We start from the raw sequence: 16,139 nt of genomic DNA, 5'->3' as shown, positions 1-16,139 counted from the left end.
TAGTTCATCAGGCACTCTGCCTATCAGATCTAGTCCTTTAAATCTATTTCTCACTTCCACTGTATAATCATAAGGGATTTGATTTAGGTCATACCTGAATGGTTTAGTGGTTTTCCCTACTGTCTTCAATTTAATCTAATCTAATTGTTGATGTTTTCCACTCTGTTTCATGATTCAGAATAATATCCCATTTTATCAAGTATCAGTTTGTCCATTCTCTCATCAATAGACTTCTGATCTGGTTGTAGTTTTTGGTCTTTCTGATTGGTTTGCCTTCTTCTCAAAATCTCTATGGTACCCTTTGCTAAGCAGTACACTCTTTCTAGTCATATTTTCTGTACTATTTTTACCAGAACTTGAATGAGGTAAAAGAGATGGAGGAGAAGGGAGAGAAGAGTGGGAAGCTGGACAGGGAGAAGGAATTGCCCCATCTCTGTCCTGTAGTACACTCTGCTCTGAACAAAGCTCAGAGTCAAATCTTTAATTGCACCTAGTAAATTATTTAATCACTTATATGTATATTTACAATTATAGTAATATTTCTGAATCAGTACTTACTATGTTTTACATCTTTATTAACATATACATAATAATGTAAAAATATTTTTACATTGGGTGACGCTTTATCAATTAGAAAATACATACTAAGTGTACTTAGTATATATTTCAAATTATGATTATGCCCACTAGGGGGTATCATGTAGGTTTCTATTATGTCTTAAAGTTATAATTAATATAAATTATTCTAAAATCACATGACGATTAAGAAACTTCCATTTTCCTTTCTGAACAGCAACCATAGTCTAATAATAAAATCCCTATATTTAAATATCTTGAAAATTCTTTAAAAAGAATAATAATTTGAACACATTGTTTGAAAAGCTATGATCTGTAAAAATATTCTCTTAATTATCACAGCTTCTTTCTTACCACAGATGAAAAAAACCTCAATACTTGAAAAAGAAAAACTTGTCAAAAAACTGTAGATAATATTTAAAGGAGCAATCACATATTTTAAGGAGAAATAAAATCAAGTACCCATCACAATGGTACAGAGCTGCAGATGATAATTAAGGAGTGTAAGACTTTGTGCCTATAGTCACAAAAAGGTATGATATTTTGCTATCCTCATTGAGCTGTACAGAATAGAACACCAGGTGAAAAATTAAAATCTCATTAAAAGACATAATGGACATAAGAGTGGGATCACAAGTTCATGATTGCACAGCATAAGAAACACTGATGCAGAGAGCCCTGGGCTCATCACAGGATAAGGAGATAATTCTAGCTAAAGCAATCACACAGGACTCAACAGCTTCTTGGTTCTGTCAAAAGCTGCCTCACAGAATACACAGTGCAAATATGTATCTCAACTTAAAGTGGAAGACAAGAGTTGAGGAGGAGAAGGTAAATAGAGTCATCTTGCCTGAGATGAAGCTCATAATTTTGTGAGTTATACCAGAACTGTCCTAGTCTCTAGCCTGTATCAGGCTGTCATGGAGTGAACATAGAGGGCACTCCAATGGCGGGTAATAGTATGTGCTTAGTAGTCAGAACAAGGTTGTCATCAGAATTTTATTTTGAAGTAGCCATGCAGTCTAAACACACTCTATCACTTCTCTGAGCCTCAGTTTCCTCGTTTGTAAACACTTTCTTTAAAGAGGTCATGTGATGACTAAAATCTATAAGCTATTGTCTTAGTGGATGTTTAGAGACTGTTGTTAATGACATGTATTCTGTGTTTATGATGTGGTTGTGAAGTTTTACTCTAGGTGCCTGTAGTGAGATGCTACAAAATGATTCCCAAGGAATCATGCCTCTCTACATTCAGATCTTGTGTAGTCTCCATGCTGAAAATTCCAGTCTGCATACTGAATCTGGACTGGTCTTAAATTTTGGCTAGTAGAATATAATGAAAGTGAAAGTGAGAAAATTATGGGTTTAGGCCTCACAAGACTTACAGCTTCTGCTTTGGGATTTCTTCCTTTCTTGAGATGTCATGCAATGAAGCTTGGGCTAGTATCCTCAGGGAAGAAAGGCCATTTTTATAGAGAGGGAAACACTGTAGGTTGACTGAACTAGAAGGCCCAGGCTGGCCACAGTCAGGTGGGTAGTTAGCAGAAAACACATGGACATGTCTAGTCAATGCTACAGGACAAGCTGAGCCCAGCCCAGACTGCAGACACATGACCAAAGCAGTGCTGTCGTTTGAAGCTACTAACTTTGTGTGGCTTGTTACATACCAATAGTTCACTGGCATAGATGGTTCACTTTACGTTTATACTTGTATGATACCCATTATACAGGTGAGGAAATGGAGGAATACATTTTCAGACATCACACAGCTAATGCATGGCAGAGCAGGGATTCTACCAAGGCAGCCTGGCTTCACAGACACCCACGCAATCAGCCCAATAACTAGTCTCTCTGGTTTTATGTCACCTTTTTTTCCCCTAAAATATTTCAAGCCTTGGGAGGTTACTCAGTCTTTTCATGAATCTTTACAGACATTGATCCAAATCCTTTCTTCCCTTGGGCTTAGAGAAGGCCTAATCATGCAAAGGGCTGGATAGAAGACTTTTATAGATAAAGAGAGAGAGAGAGAGATACAGATAAACTATAAATTTGAAACTAGGTAATGAGTAAGAAGGAGAAGGAAATGGCACCCCACTCCAGTACTCTTGCCTGGAAAATCCCATGGGCGGAGGAGCCTGGTGGGCTGCAATCTATGGGGTCGCGAAGAGTCGGACACGACTGAGTGACTTCACTTTCACTTTTCACTTTCATGCATTGGAGAAGGAAATGGCAACCCACTCCAGTGTTCTTGCCTGGAGAATCCTAGGGACGGGGGAGACTAGTGGGTTGCCATCTTTGGGATCGCACAGAGTCAGACACGACTGAAGTGACTTAGCAGCAATGAGTAAGAAAAGGCATACCCTAAATGGGAGGCTGACATGAGTACACATTTAAGGGCTATTTACTAGATTTTGACTATCTAGCATCCACTTCATTCTCTTTTTCCAATATAACTTCAATTTTCTTTTTGGGATTTCTTGTCAGCAACCGGAAAATGCACAGAACTGATAACCAGCTCTCCTGCCTTCTCTATCAGACAAAGAGACATTGCTCAGGCTAATATAAAAATGTAAACTTCTTCCTAGAATTTGAGTTGCAGGGCAGAATGAGGACAAGAATATAAGCAATAACTAAGCCCACTTACACTGCATGAGTGAAACTGTGAAGGAATCCCAGCCATCAGGATATCTGGTTTAATGCCAATTGTATCAGCTTCCTCTATAATCATGAGATCTATCTCAGCCCCAGGTGGGTATCTCAAATTAACCTTCTCTTTCCTCTCTCTTTCATATTCATTCTCATTTTCTCTCTCCCTCTCTCTCTAAGCTAGCAATCAAAGAAATGAAATTAATAAATTCAGCAGAATATTGTTTTAAAAAACCTCTGATAATCCTAGACAGCAGCAACTTGGATCTAAATCTGCACATCCAATAGGTTAACAATTTATTGTATAGAAACGTTCCACGGAACATGCTATTCATGAAACCCTATGATGCTCTGAAGTATACAGAACTTTTTGATAACAAATGAAGTGTTCATGCTGTCACTTCAGCTGTGTCTGACTCTGTGTGACCCTGTAGATTGTAGCCCGCCAGGCTCCTCTGTCAATGGGATTCTCCAGGCAAGAATACTGGAGTGTTGTCATAGCCTCCTCCAGGGGAACCTCCTGACCCACGGACTGAACCCGCGTTTCTTACTTCTCCTGCATTGGCAGCAGGTTCTTTACCACTAGTGCCATCTGGGAAGCCCGATTACAAATGAAACTGTATCACAAATCACAAGAGTAGCATGATCCTAACAAAATTTGGTAGGAGAACATCACTACAACAAAAGCAAAACCTACTGCATATCAATCTCACTTATAAACACAGAACAAAATATCCTTAATAAAATATCATAAAAACATTACAAAATTTGGTTTATTCACAGAATGCAGGGAAGATTTAAAATTAGGAAATTGATTACTATAATATCACATTGAAAGGTCAAATAAAAGACAAACACCTGATATTTTCAATAGTGTTCCTTAGGAAAAGAAATATTTACAGTAAAGTGGTTATCTTTTATAATAAAAAAAGCATACTTAAAAAAAAATTCAGTTAACTAAAAGTACTATTTAATTTCTTAACATGAGAAGCAATAAGTATCTAAAATCAAAAGGCAACATTACACTCAAGGACACCATTTTCCAAATTGAGTCTACCAACTTTAACATACCCTGGCCATTAAAAATTTCTATTTCAAGAGATATGGAATTATTGATTTTAACAAATGACATTTTATAGCAGTTCTTTTTATATTATTTAACATCAAATGTGTTTGTTCATGTCCCAAAAGGCATATAGATTTAATTAGGTCTGAAATGTATTGTTTCTTTCTTAATGACTGTATTTCACTGACTATATTTCAATGACTTTCTTCACTGAGCCAGTTTGGGCACTAGTTTTCCCCCAAACATTATTGAAACAAATTTCATAATAAAGTTATCTCTATTAAATTCAGGAAAAGAAAACAATGCCCAGTTTATGTAATTATTACAATTTTAGCTGATCTAATAGAAATAAAAAATTGGGAAATAAAGAATATTGTAAAAGATAGATAATATGTATAACAATATTTTCATGAAACAATTGTCTAATAGAAACATAAGAACATCAATCAAAAAGCTATTTGGAGTAAAATACAAGTTTTATAACAAACAGGTGTTATAAAGGCTGGGAAGGCTGGATGTTATAAAAACCTATCAGTTTAATACAACATCAAAAAGGAAATTCTGAGAGAAACATACAAAAATTCATCAGCAAAAATAAAGGGGATAAATTTTCCCAGATAATTTTTTAAATTCTGAGAAACCTATTACAGATATTTGTTAACTATTATAAAAATATAAAAATACACAGCTTTGTTAACACAGGACAAAATGTCAAAAGACAGAATAGAAAAAATACAGGTTCAGAATGTTAAATAATTAAATGTATGATAAAAATGACATTTCAAATAAAAAACAAAAGGATGACTTATTCAATAAATTGGGTTAGAACAATTTAAGAAAGAGCTCTACATTATACCTAGACATAGATAAATTTCAAAAGAATTCAAGATCAAAAAGACAGAGTGAATAAAAGAACTAGAGAAATATGTAGTTAAATATTAATTCTTGGAGTTGAGTTTGTCTTTCTAAGCATAGATGCAAAAAAAATTTCAAATCAAAAGAATACTGGTTCAGAATCCATAAAAGTGAAAATTCCCTGTATGATAAGAACAAACTATAAGAAAACTGGAATGTCTTTATCATAAAATAGCTTCATAAGCCAAGAAGGAAAAGGTAAACTCTACATTTTAGGAATTAGTGAACTTAAATGGACTGGAATGGGTGAATTTAACTCAGATGACCATTATATCTACTACTATGGGCAAGAATCCCTTAGAAGAAATGGAGTAATCATCATAGTCAACAAAAGAGTCTGAAATGCAGTACTTGGATGCAATCTCAAAAACAACAGAATGGTATCTGTTCATTCCCAAGGCAAACATTCAAAATCACAGTAATCCAAGTCTATGCCTCAGTATGCTGAAGAAGCTGAAGTTGAACAGTTCTATGAAGACCTACAAGACCTTTTTGAAATAAAACCCCTCAAAGATGTCCTTTTCATTATAGGATAAGGGAATGCAAAAGTAGGAAGTCAAGAAACACCTGGAGTAACAGGCAAATTTGGCCTTGGAGTACAGAATGAAGCAGGACAAAGACTAATAGAGCTTTGACAAGAGAATGCACTGGTCATAGAAAACACCTTCTTCCAACAACATAAGAGAAGACTCTACACATGGAAATCACCAGATGGTCAACACCAAAATCAGATTGATTATATTCTTTGCAGCCAAAGATGGAGAAGCTCTATATAGTCAGCAAACACAAGACTGAGAGCTGACTGTGGCTCAGATCATGAACTCCTTATTGCCAAATTCAGACTGAAATTGAAGAAAGTAGGGAAAACCACTAGACTATTCAGGTATGACCTAAATCAAATCCCTTATGATTATACAGTGGAAGTGAGAAATAGATTTAAGGGATTAGATCTGATAGACAGAGTGCCTGATGAACTATGGCCGGAGGGTCATGACATTGTACAGGAGACAGGGATCAAGACCATCCCCATGGAAAAGAAATGCAAAAAAGCAAAATGGCTGTCTGAGGAGGCCTTACAAATAGCTGTGAAAAGAAGAGAAGCGAAAAGCAAAGGAGAAAAGGAAAGATATACCCACTTGAATGCAGAGTTCCAGAGAATAGCAAGGAGAGATAAGAAAGCCTTCCTCAGTTATTAATGCAAAGAAATGGAGGAAAACAATAGAATTGGAAAGACTACAGATCTCTTCAAGAAAATTAGAGATACCAAGAGAACATTTCATGCAAAGATGGACTCCATAAAGGACAGAAATGCTATGGACCTGACAGAAGCAGAAGATATTAAGAAGAAGTGGCAAGAATACACAGAAGAGCTATACGAAAAAGATCTTCATGACTCAGATAATCATGGTGTGATCATTCACCTAGAGCCAGACATCCTGGAATGTGAAGTCAAGTGGGCCTTAGAAAGCATGACTACGAAGAAAGCTAGTGGAGGTGATGGAATTCCAGTTGAGCTATTTCAAATCCTGAAAGATGATGCTGTGAAAGTGCTGCACTCAATATGCCAGCAAGTTTGGAAATCTCAGTAGTGGCCACAGGACTGGAAATACATTTTCATTCCAATCCCAAAGAAAGGCAATACCAAAGAATGCTCAAACTACTGCACAAATGCATCCATCTCACATGCTAGTAAAGTTATGCTCAAAATTATCCAAGCCACTGTTCAACAGTACATGAACCATGAACTTCCACATATTCAAGCTGGTTTTAGAGTATAGACAGCATATTAAAAAGCAGAGAAAATATTTTGCCAAAAATGTCCGTCTAGTCAAGGCTATGGTTTTCCCAGTAGTCATGTATGGATGTGAGAGTTGGATTATAAAGAAAGCTGAGCACCAAAGAATTGATGCTTTTGAACTGTGTCATTGGGAAAACTCTTGAGAGTCCCTTGGACTGCAAGGGGATCCAACCAGTCCATACTAAAGGAGATCAGTCCTGAGTGCTCAATGGAAGGACTAATGTTGAAGCTGAAACTCCAATCTTTTGGCCACCTGATACGAAGAGCTGACTCATATGAAAAAACCTTGATGCTGGGAAATATTGAAGGCAGGAGGAGAAGGGGAAGACAGAAGATGAGATGGTTGGATGGCATCACCGACTCAATAGACATGAGCTTGGGTAAACTCTGGGAGTTGGGGACGGACAGGGAGGCCTGACGTGCTACAGTCCATGGGGTCACAAACAGTCAGACATGACTGAGTACTGGACTGAACTGAACTGAACTGAAACTCTAACAGAAATATAAGCAAAGAATATAGACAGTCTATCCACACCCATGTGTGCATACACATTTGTGTGCAACACACACAAATACAGACGTTAAAACTGCCAATAACATATTTTAGAAGACTTGACCTCAGCAGAATACTGAGATGAAAATGAATATTCTCTCATCAAGCTCAGAATATAGAAATAATGATGATATCCAATATTGTTTAAAGTCAGATATACCTTTGAAAATGCAATGATTTCTAGCAAAAAACAAATTGGCATAATTCCCAGGAGGCGAATTTGTCAATTTGCAGTAAAAACTCTAAAGAAGTACAGAAATTATTTGATCCTGCAACTCCTATTTTCAGGCATGTATCTTAAGCCTGGTATCATTATAAATACAAAGAAATATATGTAAGAATAGTTCATAAGAAATATATTTAATAATTCATAATTCATATACCATACAATTCACAATTAAAGTGTACAATTATCTTAGAATATTTATATAGAGAAGTTTGTAGCCATTAGGACAATCTGGTTTTAGAACATACTTGTTCACCCTGAAAGAAACCCCTTGCCTGTTAATAGTCAATCTCCATTCAGTCCCAATTTGCCTAAAATGGAATTTGATATAAATGGATCAAACAATATGTGTTTTTGTGTATTGTGTGCATGACTTCTTTCATTTCAGTATAATGTTAAGAGACTCACTGATGTTGAAGCTTATATCATTATTTGATCTCTTTTTATTGTCAAATCATATTTCAGTGTATGCATGTATTTGTTTATCCATTCAGTTAATACATATTTGGGTTATCTTTGCTTTTTGTCTGTTACGAACCATTTGCTATAAATATTCATGTGCATGTTTTTGTATGGATGTACATTTTCACTTCTCCAAGCTATATGGAGGAAAGGATTTGCCAAGTCATGGTAATTCTATGTTTAAGGTAGTGCTGCTAAGTCACTTCAGTCATGTCCGACTCTGTGCAACCCCATGGACGGCAGCCCACCAGGCTCCGCAGTCCCTGGGATTCTCCAGGCAAGAACACTGGAGTGGGTTGCCATTTCCTTCTTCAATGCATGAAAGTGGAAAGTGAAAGTGAAGTCGCTCAGTCATGTCTGACTCTTTACGACCCCATGGACTGTAGCCTGCCAGGATCCTCCATCCATGGGATTTTCCAGGCAAGAGTACTGGAGTGGAACAGTCAAATTGTTTTCCAGAGTGGCTACACCATGGGACATTTCCATCAGCAATGTATGACAGTTCCAATCTCTTCACATCCTTGCCAAATACTTGGTATTGTTTTTCTCATTATTGACTGTCTAGTCTGTAAGACGAGACAGAACAGGAACTGGACCTGGAACCAGACATAGAACAACAGACTGGTTCCAAATTGGGAAAGGAGTACATCAAGGCTGTATATTGTCACCTTGCTTATTTAACTTCTATGAAGGTACATCATGTGAAATGCCAGACTGGATGAAGCACAAGCTGGAATCAAGATTGCTAGGAGAAATATCAATAACCTCAGATATGCAGATGACACCACCCCTATGGCAGCAAGTGAAGAGGAACTAAAGTCTCTTAATGAAAATGAAGGAGGAGACAGAAAATGTTGGCTTAAAACTCAATGTTCAAAAAACTAAGATCATGGCATCTGGTCCTATCACTTCAGGGCAAATAGATAAGGAAACAATGGAAACAGCGACAGAATTTATTTTCTTGGGCTCCAAAATCACTGCAGATGGTGACTGCAGCCATGAAATAAAAAGATGCTTGCTCCTTGGAAGAAAAGCAATGACCAACCCAGACAGCATATTAAAAAGCAGAGACATTACTTTGCCAACAAAGGTCCGTCTAGTCAAAGCTCTGGTTTTTCCAGTAGTTACGTATGGATTTGATTGTTGGGCTATAAAGAAAGCTGAGCACCAAAGAACTGATGCTTTTAAACTGTGGTGTTAGAGAAGACTCTTGAGAGTCTCTTGGACTGCAAGGAGATCAAACCACTTGATCCTGAAGGAAATCAGTCCTGAATATTCATTGGAAGGACTGATGCTGAAGCTGAAATTCCAATACTTTGGCCACCTGATTAGAAGAACTGATTCATTGGAAAAGACCCTGATGCTGGGAAAGATTGAAGAAAGAAGGGGACAACAGAGGATGAGATGGTTGGATGACATCACCAACTCAATAGCCATGAGTTTGAACAAGCTCCAGGAGTTGGTGAAGGACAGGGAAGCCTGGCATGCTGCAGTCCATGGGGTAGCAAAGAGTCAGACATGACTGAGCGACTGAACTGAACTGACAGTCTGTAAGAAATGATACTGTGTTATGGTTTTCATTTATATTTCCCTAATAGCTAATCATACAGAGTATCTTTTCATGTGCTTATTGGCCATAATATTTCTTCAGAGAAAAATTTCTACTCAAATCATTTGCCCATCTTTTAGTTGAGTTACATTATTAAATTCTAAGAGAATTGTATATTCTGGACAGAAATACCTTATCAGATATAGATTCACAATATTTTCTCCCACACGTAAGTTCTTTTTTTCATTTTCTTAACAGTACCATGACTCCTAAAAGTTTTTAATTTTTATGGAATCCAATTTTTTTTTCCTTATGTTACTCATGCTTTTGGTGCTGGATTTAAAATTCCTCACCCAAGGTCACACATATATTTGAGTATATTTTTGGGTGTTGTATAAGGTAGAGGTCCAATTTCAGTCTTTTGCCTGTGGATATCCAGTTGTTCTGGCATTATTTGTCAAAAAGACTATAACTTCCCTCTATTGAATTGTCTTGGACATTTTAACAGTGCCATACTATGTTAATCACTATAACTTTGTATACAGTTTTGAAATCAGTAAATGCAAGTTCTCAACCTTTGATCTTTTTCAAGATTGTTTTGGCCACTTATCATTCAAAATCCAGAATATAAGGGTCAATTTAAAAAGACCATCTTAGAAGGTAAGAAAACCCAAAGAGTAATGATATATTGCCAAGTAAGCACAAACTAGGTTAATAGGAAAGAAGATGTGGCAGGCAATACAGAAATGGCAGAGTAGCTATGCAAGCAGGAATTTGGAGCAGACCATTCTGGATTCATACCCCAGTTCTGTCACTCATTAGTTATTTGACATTGAACTTCATATTTCTATTCAACACAATGGAGACAGTAATACATACGTTATACATAATGTTAGTCGTGTCTGACTCTTTTTTGACCCCATGGACTATAGCCCGCCAGGCTCTATCCATGGAATTCTCTAGGCAAGAAGACTAGAGCGGGCTGCCTTGGCTTCCTCCAGGGGATCTTCTTGACCCAGGGATTGAACCCTGGTCTCCTGCATTGAAGGCAGTTTCTTTATCATCTGAGCCACCAGGGAAGCCTAATACTTACATAAGAAGGTCATTGCAAGAATTCAGAGATAAAAAGTGTTAAATATCCAGACCCAATAGAGGATTCAATAAATGTTGAAAGTGAAATAGAAGTCACTCAGTCGTGTCTGACTCTTTGCGACCCCATGGACTGTAGCCTACCTGGCTCCTCCCTCCATGGGATTCTCCAGGCAAGAGTACTGGAGTGGGTTGCCATTTCCTTCTCCAGGGGATCTTCCTGACCCAGGGATTGAACCCAGGTCTCCCGCATTCCAGGCAGACGCTTTAACCTCTGAGCCACCAGGGAAGCACCCCCCCCAAACCAGTTATAAACAGTTGGCAAGAAATGATCATACAAATTAATTAATAAGATATATTTCAGATTTGAGATCTTTCATGGATGTAATGAATGCACTGTCTCTCCCTGAGGGTCTGTTCAACAATCAAGTTAGTTACTATTTATTTCTGGCTCCCTATGAAGAGACATTTTTCATCCCTTCTAAATTCTCTTTTGATTTTCTGTCTTGAAAATTTGTGCTGCTAAAATAACTTCTGCTGACCATTCTGACCTTAGATTTTACTTGACATAAGTATTCTGTGACTACCACTGATTACCAAAGATTTTTTTTATCTTCTAAATTTTTTCTATACTGATCCCTAGATGTTTCTTGTATAAACTTCATTTGAAATGTTTCTTTTTGGTTTTTCACAGACAACATTATCCAATCAGCATTTTAATTTGTTTTCATAAAATTAACCAATCGAACACAAAATTTTAGATGTCTTCAAGTTTTAATTTTTTTTTTTTCTGGAAACCATTTAATTACAGTGCTCAAGAATTGCCTCTGCAATCAGGCTAGCTATTTCTCATTGCAAATACTTTAACACAGCATTCTAGAGCTTTTAAAAAAAGATAATTTTCAGGAAAACATGGATGTATTTCTATCAAAATTTCCAGTATATAAGTAAAAAACATATAAAAAAAATTCAGGTAAATTTTATTTGATCAACTGATACAGTACTTTACACCTATTTTTATCCCATTCTCTCCTCACCACACCACGGAGTAAATGATGATGATGATACACCTGAAGATAGGATGAAATTAAGAATTACAATCAACATAGGTGCAGTGCTGACTATACTACATGATAAGAAAAAAATGGATAGGGAATCAGAAACACTAGCATCAATTGTACAGTTTATTGACTTGTTCAGACTTCTTCATGGCTCAGCCTCCTATATGGATTTGGATTAAATAACTTCCAAAGTCCCTTTAGGCATTAAAATATTAAAACAAACAAATTATCAAAATTGCCTCATTTTCTCTGTTAAACATAAGGTCAAGAAGTTACAAACTATGAGAGAAACCAAACCAGAATGCCATTTAGGACAACATTATTGATGAGCAATAGTAGAATCTCGCTCTAAGACTTAGCTGAGAGTGACTTTATAGGGGGAAATATTGAGTGTAGCTAACTAAAGACTATTTTAAAGAGGAACTTGACAATAAATAGATAAATTTTCCTACTATTTCATAAGCAGGTTAAATAAAATAAGCAATACATTTTAGGACTTTTCATTTTCATTTTATAGCTCTCCCTTAGGTAAAATCATTCTTTAAAAGATAAAATCTATTTGTTAATCTGCTTAGTTTCAAATAATCTCTTGACTTGACATGCTGTATAATGTTTGAGAAATGTTATCCCTGGAAGGTACAATAAGCAAGCTCCTCTGGAGTTCATTTAGATTCAGGGAAGACAACCTTGCTTTTCAGATCAGTTTGAGAATGTATATTGAATTGGTAAAGACGATTTTAAAGTGGTTGATTTTTTTTTAAAGAGTAAAGAGTGCATATGATAGGATAATAATATAGTTGTTAGGAACTCAGCCTGTGGAGAAAGAAAACCTCAATTCAGATCTCATATTATGTATGTGACCCAAGGCCAGTTGTTGAACCTCTATGAGCCTCAGCTTTAATGTCTATAAAATGAGGACAATGATATTCCATACGATACTTTGATGCAAGATCAATGAAATGACATAAATACTCAGCACAGACTCTGACATATTTTAAGCACAGATAAATGTTTGCAATAATGAGATCATTATGAAAGTGGGCTCTGAAGTCCACCAGCCTATGTTTGACTCTTGGTCAAAACACTTATTAGCTCTATAACCTGGGGAACTTTTCTTGTGCCTCACTTGTCCCCTTTGTAAAATGAAAAAAAATCGTATCTACCTTAGGGTTGTGATAAGGATTAAGCAGAGCTTCTTTATGCCAAGCATGTAGCAAAGTGCCTGATATATAGTAACCTCCCAAAATATCTCTTACTGGACAAAGTTTGATTCTGGGCATTAATGAAACATTTGCAGAAAACTTTATAAGAAGAACAATTTGATATGGATTTAACCAGAGGATACAAACATGAAAGAAATCCCTGTGTCAGTGATGTAGCTCCTTTTATTTTAAAAGGTAGGAAGTTATAAATAGCCATACCTCATGTTTAATAGTCACAGGCAAGTTGTTCTATCACAGAAGGAAATAAAAATCATTCTCTGTAATTTTAACAGAGTAATTAAATATTTGCTTTGTCTCAATGGTGACACCAGTGTTCTTGTTGAGGTCTAGGGTTGTATCTCTTACAACTGGAACTCTCTCCACTAATTTCTGACACAATTCTAAACATCTTGATAATATATCCAATGCTACTCCAAAGGAAAAATAGAATATAGATGTTTACAGACACTAATAAATGATACAGTCTTTGGTTCAATTCCAGTTTCCCAGCAGATGGCACTTGTGTGTGGATTTATTATGCCCCACATTTGATTTGCACTGTGCCTCTTATGGAAAGTGAATACATTACAATGATAAAAATGATCATCCACAGAGACTCATTTTATTAAGATAATTTCTGGAAATTAGAATTTTTCAACCAACAGCCTCTTCTTATTAAGAATCCATGTGGTTAAATAAGATACTGCCAGAGAAAAAAAGACATATATCAAGACAAGAAACCATTGTTAAAAAATGATTCATTACTAGAATACTGTTTTTGTTGAGGGAGGATGAAGCACATCCAAATGTTCTCCATTAGTTCACAAGATTTCTATCCTGAATACATTGTTGGTTAATAACCTGGGATTTTCACAGGCTAATCAGGTTCTCTTTTCTATGAATAGTATCAAATTTGCTTAAGAGGTCCCTAAAGGATTTGTTGTTGTTGGTCTTAGACTGAATCTTGAAGAAAATTGAGTAATTTTATGGACTCATTAGGACAACATATGTCTAATTACATCCTTCCAAAAGAGCCTCCTCCAAACATTTCACAGAAGTATGTACAAAACTGGCCAAAAATAAAGATGTAAAATACTAGAAGATTAACAAGAAATCAAAACAAAGACAGACAATTCTCAAGCATACAGTTATTGTAATTTTTTTAAGAAAATTCAAGGGTTCTGATACGCCATCATTCTTAAACATACTTTTGTTATAATTATGAAATGTCTCACCTTTGTCTATTTCTATCTAATGTACTAAAAGTCACATTCAAAAAATAGCATAAGTGTAATGACTAATTTATGGCCTTTAGATCACAAATCCATTTTGACTTCAAAGCCTTGCATCATACACTCTTGCTTACTTCATTCTAAGGGCTTCCCTGGTATCTCAGTGATAAAGAATCTGCCTGCAATGCACGAGACGGGGGTTTGATCGCTGGGTTGGGAAGATCCCCTAGAGGAGGGCATGGCAACCCACTCCCGTATTCTTGCCTGGAGAATCCCATGGACAGAGGAGCCTGGGAGGCTACAGTCCATAGCGTTGCAAAGAGTGGGACATGACTGAGCACACCTCATACCAAGGTCTTCATTTCCTGCTCCTTAATATGATCTCCAGCTGTTGTCAGGTTTCTAATCTCAATGCTTCCTACATGCAACAAACATCGCAATAAATATCTGCTATTGAAATCTTCCCCTTTTGGAAAATGTTGCTTTTATCCTCTCACACCAGAGTCTTTATATTCTTTCTATAAAACCATCTTTAGTCTTCTAGTCCCATATGCCTTCCCATGAGCCTATTTTATGAATGTTTATTTTGACTTGGAAATCAATATTGGAACTCTATATAAAGTAATGAGTTTGGGATCTCAGGGATTTTATTTTAGAAACCTCAGTTTACAGGCCTACTTTTTTTTAAGGCTGCAAGTTTAGTTTATTGAACATCTGCATATTCAAAGTTTTATATAGTCAAGTTTCTGTATATTCAACAATTTTCATCATTTTGCCATATTTACTATGCCCTTTCCCCCATCCCTTTATGTCTTTGATATTTTTAACAATTGGCCGAACCATTTTGATTTTTGATTTTATATTTTATTTTGTATTGGAGTATAGCCATTTAACAATGCTGTGATAGAGTCAGGTGCACTGCAAAGTGACTCAGCCACACATATACACGTATCATTGCCCTCTAAACCCCTCCCGTCCATGCAGCAACACAACACTAAGCACAGTTCTTTGTGCCATGGCATAGGTCCTCCTTGTACAGATGCCCATAGAAAACTATGCTTCTTCACTTATGACTTAAATTGTCTCAATGAGCTCCATTTGTTTGTCAAGTTATGATTTATTGGTTTACTTTAGAGACTTTAACCAAAGAGCTTAATAACATTTTATTTTAAAACTACCTAATGAATATTAATATCTACATTTTCCTTCTTGTAAACATAGACATGTTTCATTTTTGAGTTTGTAAAGGATACAAAAAATAAAATATAGCAGGAAAAATGAAGATGGCATAGGGAATCTCAAGATAATGACTACTGCAAGGCAGACATTTTAAGGAGCCTGTGTCTTAGTAGAGATGTTTATCTTTAAAGAAACAGCTTCAGAGGAGGTAACTTATTAGTTCAGGGCCATTGATTATGTAGAAAGGACCCTATGAAAAGTACCATAGCAGTTTAAAACTTGTGAGCATATGTGAGCATATTACAATGAGCAACAGACTCTAAAGAATTAATATGTGAAGAGTTTAGCTGTGTAATCAAATAAAACTTACAACCAAAGTAATCTGATGCATATTTAATGATATGCATAATCATTATTGTGTTGCAGAGTGATTAGTCATAATTGCTAAAGGGTTCACATAAATTACTATAATTAGTATTGTCCTCACACAATCAAACTAAATATTTCCAGGATTATGTGAGAAGAAAGGAAAGGAAAAGCAGCTAAGAGAAATGGGAAGCTGTTCTAACGGGAAACAAAAACTAG

The 16,139-nt window shown here is 36.1% G+C and overlaps 1 protein-coding gene across 9 annotated transcripts in view; it reads right to left on the bottom strand.

Moving 5' to 3' along the window:
* The window catches only part of LINGO2 (leucine rich repeat and Ig domain containing 2), a 1,446,432-nt gene that overhangs the window by 897,100 nt on the left and 533,193 nt on the right, over nucleotides 1-16,139 (bottom strand). The gene's annotated exons all lie outside the window — the stretch shown is intronic.

Source organism: Bos grunniens, chromosome 8 (genome assembly GCF_055505025.1).
Source record: "Bos grunniens cultivar Pamir isolate PY7600 chromosome 8, Bosgru_T2T1.0, whole genome shotgun sequence".
Taxonomy (NCBI): domain Eukaryota; kingdom Metazoa; phylum Chordata; class Mammalia; order Artiodactyla; family Bovidae; genus Bos; species Bos grunniens.
Note: the sequence above shows the minus strand (reverse complement) of the source record. Positions and strands in the feature narration are given on the sequence as shown.